Source organism: Microtus ochrogaster, chromosome 6, assembly GCF_000317375.1.
Source record: "Microtus ochrogaster isolate Prairie Vole_2 chromosome 6, MicOch1.0, whole genome shotgun sequence".
Taxonomy (NCBI): domain Eukaryota; kingdom Metazoa; phylum Chordata; class Mammalia; order Rodentia; family Cricetidae; genus Microtus; species Microtus ochrogaster.
In genome coordinates this window covers 31,156,643-31,160,984 of record NC_022013.1, presented here as the reverse complement: position 1 = coordinate 31,160,984, position 4,342 = coordinate 31,156,643, and the positions used below count along the sequence as shown (strand labels likewise).

The 4,342-nt window shown below is 38.0% G+C and overlaps 1 protein-coding gene across 4 annotated transcripts in view; it reads right to left on the bottom strand.

Moving 5' to 3' along the window:
- Kcnt2 (potassium sodium-activated channel subfamily T member 2) overlaps positions 1–4,342 on the bottom strand; it is a 388,623-nt gene that overhangs the window by 187,800 nt on the left and 196,481 nt on the right. The gene's annotated exons all lie outside the window — the stretch shown is intronic.

The following is a 4,342-nucleotide window of genomic DNA, read 5'->3' as shown; positions in this document are numbered from 1 at the left end:
CTACAATTGGTGAACCTAAAGAAACTAAATAAGAAGGTGAACCCCAAGGAAAAACATATAGTTATCCTCTTGGCTATGGGAAGTGGACAAAATTGCCGGGGAGAAAATTGGGATGTTGGGGGTTGAGTGGGATGGGGGTAAGGGGAGATGGGGAGAGAAAAGTTAGAAGGGAAGGAGGGGGGGGAACTTGGGGAAACAGGAGTATTAGGATAAAGGAAGTTTGGACAGGGGAGCACGGAACCACAATTCTTAGTTAAGGGAGCCACTTTAGGGTTGGCAATAGACTTGACCCTGGCGTGGCTCCCAGTACCCCATGGTGATGTCCCCAGTTAGTCCCTTGGGCAGCCGGGGATAGGCAACCTGAAATGACCCTATCCTATAGCAATACTGACGAATATCTTGCATACCACCATAGAACCTTCATCTGGTGATGGATGGAGATAGAGACAGAGACCCACACTGGAGAACTGGACTGAGCTCCCAAGGTCCCAATGAGGAGAAGAAGGAGGGAGAAGATGAGCAAGGAAGTCAGGACCACAAGGGGTGCACCCACCCACTGAGACAATGGGGCTGATCTATTGGGAGCTCACCAAGGCCAGCTGGACTGTGACTGAGAAAGCATGGGATAAAACCGGACTCTGAACATGGCAAACAATGAGGGCTGATGAGAAGCCAAGGGCAGTGGCACGGGGTTTTGACGCTACTTCATGTTCTGGCTTTGTGGGAGTCTAGCCAGTTTGGTTGTTCACCTTCCTAGACATGGACGGAGGGGGGCGGACCTTGGACTTTCCACAAGGCAGGTAACCCTGACTGCTCTATGGACTGGAGAGGGACGGGGAGAGGAGTTTGGGGGAGGGGGAGAAGGGTGGGAGGAGGGGGAGGGAAATGGGAGGCTGGGAAGAGGCTGATATTTTTTTTCCTTTTCTCAATAAAAAAAAGTATCAGGGATGAGGAGGGAAGCAATGAACATTATCAAACTAATGGTCTTGAATAAATCAACTAAGTTAAATATTCACATTGTTATCACATTCAGCAACAGAGAGCTCATTTGATTTATGAGCAAGGGCTATCCCAGTGTGTTATAGGAGTAGAGGCAAAACCCAGACAATAGGGAGCTTAGAAGAGTCTTTGAACACAGTTAAGGCTTTCCTCCCTTTATTTTGGCAAAAAAAAAAATAGAGAGCATACACCCAATATTTTAATCATTTAAAGGATGAAGTCATTGTTTTAACTGTATCTTTACCTTGTTATACAATAATTATAACTATCTGTCTAAAAATTTTACCTCTTTCCAAATTGAATGTCAGAACTTATGATTACTGGCTTTCCATTTCTGTTTTCTCAGCCATATTTCTTTCTTTCTTTTAAATAAGAAGGAGAACCCAAAGAAAAACTTATAGGCATTTTCCTGAATATTAACCTTCATCAGGCGATGAAAGGAGACAGAGACAGAGACCCAAATTGGAGCACCGGACAGAAATCTCAAGGTCCAAATCAGGAGCAGAAGGAGAGAGAACAAGCAAGAAACTCAGGACCGCGAGGGGTGCACCCACACACTGAGACAATGGGGATGTTCTATTGGGAACTCACCAAGGCCAGCTGGCCTGGGTCTGAAAAAGGCTGGGATAAAACCGGACTCGCTGAACATAGCAGACAATGAAAACTACTGAGAACTCAAGAACAATGGCAATGGGTTTTTGATCCTACTGCACATACTGGCTTTGTGGGAGCCTAGGCAGTTTGAATGTTCACCTTACTAGACCTGGATGGAGGTGGGTGGTCCTTGGACTTCCCACAGAGCAGGGAACCCTGATTGCTCTTTGGGAGGGGGACTTGACTGGGGGAGGGGGAGGGAAATGGGAGGCGGTGGTGGGGAAGAGACAGAAATCTTTAATAAATAAATAATCAAAAAAAAGATAGCAAGATGTCTCTGTCAATTCTAGAGTTTTGGAAGTTGCTTACAACTTCCTGTTTACTTAGGTAATATTATATCCTTCTGGGGTCATTGATGGATATAAAGAAAGATAGTTATAGTTATGGTTTCCCTTAGTTATAATAAAATATAAATTAGATATTAAACTTTCCAGATACAAATAGAAAAAATATTTTAAGTGTAATTCTTGGTTGAGACATGTAATTTTACTGTGTTAATATGAAAACTTTCCCTTTTATTTTGAAAGAAAAAAGGAGATGATTTAGGATTCCTCTGTGTAGGCTGTGAATATTCTTTATTAACATTGGTTAATAAAGAAGCTGCTTTGCCCAATGGCATAATATAGCCAGGCAGGAAATCCATACAGAGATCTAGAGAGATAGAAAATGGAGCCAGAGAGACACCATGTACCTGCAAAAAGAGAAAGATGTCAGAACTTTACCAGTAGTCTATAGCCTCAGAGTACATATAGATTAATAGAAATGGGTTAATGAAGATATGAGAACTAGCTAGGAATATGCCTAAGCCATTGGCCAAACAGTGTTTTGACTAATATAGTTTCTGTGTAATTATTTGGGTCTGGGTTGCTGGGAAAATAAAAAAGCAGTCTCTAATTACAAGAATCTAATATGAAAAAAGCTGTCATTTCTTATGTAATATTTAGGTAATTATTCTATTCAGTGTTTTATTTGCTTTGTTTAATTTGTTTTTCACTAGTTTCATTTGTTTTTACTATTTTGAAGAGAGGGTGATTGATAGGGATTGAACCATGCATTGTGAACTATGGACAAACATACTCTTTTCAACTGTCAAATGAGACTGGCTCCAATAGCTTCAAATATTTTTGACTAATCTACTTTTTTGTGTCACTCCTTTAGTTAAAATGTGCAGTAGAAATTGTCTAAGGCTACAGACTATGTATAACGAAATAAAATAGAAGTTTTTTCCTACAGTATAAACTTGAATTAAATTGATTCCATATTGTCTATCCTGCAAAATATGTTCCATTAACAAAAATTATATTCAATTGCAATTCATCTTCTTCATTAAATATTTAAAGCAAAATGATAGCAAATACTAAACATTCTGTAAACCTTGTATAAACCAAAAAGTTTATGAGGCATTATCATGAACGATACAAAGAGATGGAGTTCATGGTGGTGAGGGTGGATATTATTCATTGTACAACATTCTGCCATTTGTGTTGCTTCAGTTGTATGGAGCATATGTTCATGTTCAGCCATAAAGTAGCAAGAAAATGTGCCTTGTTATGATAGGAGATGTTTTCCACCATAAGTTTTAAAGAAGAAAAAGACAATAATATAGGACATAACAATGATTGAAGTAGATTTACCTAACTAAAGTAGATAAATTATTATTGTTCAAGATAAAGAGAAGGCATAAACAAAACTCAAGCAAACTTTCCTCTGAGCTTACTAATGTGAAGTGATTGATTCTTTAAAAGACAAGCATGGATTTTCCTAATGGCAGAAAAGCTTTGACATATACTTTATTGTTTTATAATCCAGTATCTGATGTATCGCAGCAGAAATAGATGGTGCCTTAGCTGATTACCCTGCATTCCTATTAATCAATTAAAACATTTTTGATTTCTTATAAAATTATTAGTATTGTTCTCTCCTAATACTGTAATTTATTTGAAATTTTAATTTTTCTCTGTGGTGAACAATAAAATGCTTAGGTTACCTATTTCCCTACCTAGTATCAGAAAAACTAAGGTAAACTCGCACAGCCAATTTATGTAAATATCAGCACAATACACATATGTTATATTATCTTGCCATATTGAAGTTTGACTGACTTGGGTGGGACTGGGTTCAGTGACAGATTCATATTTCACAGAAAGAAAAAAAAGAACTTCAAACTTTACTAAATGATGTAGAACATGCTAGAGAGGGATTCAGGTAGCATGATGGAAGAAATAAAACATAAACAAAAAAATTTGAGTATCAAACTAAAAAGTCAAACTACTTTCTAAAGAAAGCAGATCAAGATGTGGGTAACAATTAAGTACAGAAATTGTGTAAGTAATTAATAACAATTTTTTTTTACCCATCTGAGGAGGCATGGGATAATTGTGATGAGAGTTAAATGTATAGAGATACCATTCTGTCTCTTCTTCTTAAAGGGAAGTTTAGCTGCCTTGGATTGATGATTTGGAAGACACCCAGAGGAGACATACAAACTATTCACCTTCCTTTGGTCACAAAAGTTAAGACAGTTTAAAGTTTACGTGGAGAAGCCACAGTAGATGTGATGAGATGAGGGTTAGTAGAAATAATCCAGGGAATTATAGATTGTGTATGTAACAACATATGTAGTGACAACAATGACCTCTAATCCTGTAATAATCCAGGGAATTTTAGATTGTGTATGTAACTACATATG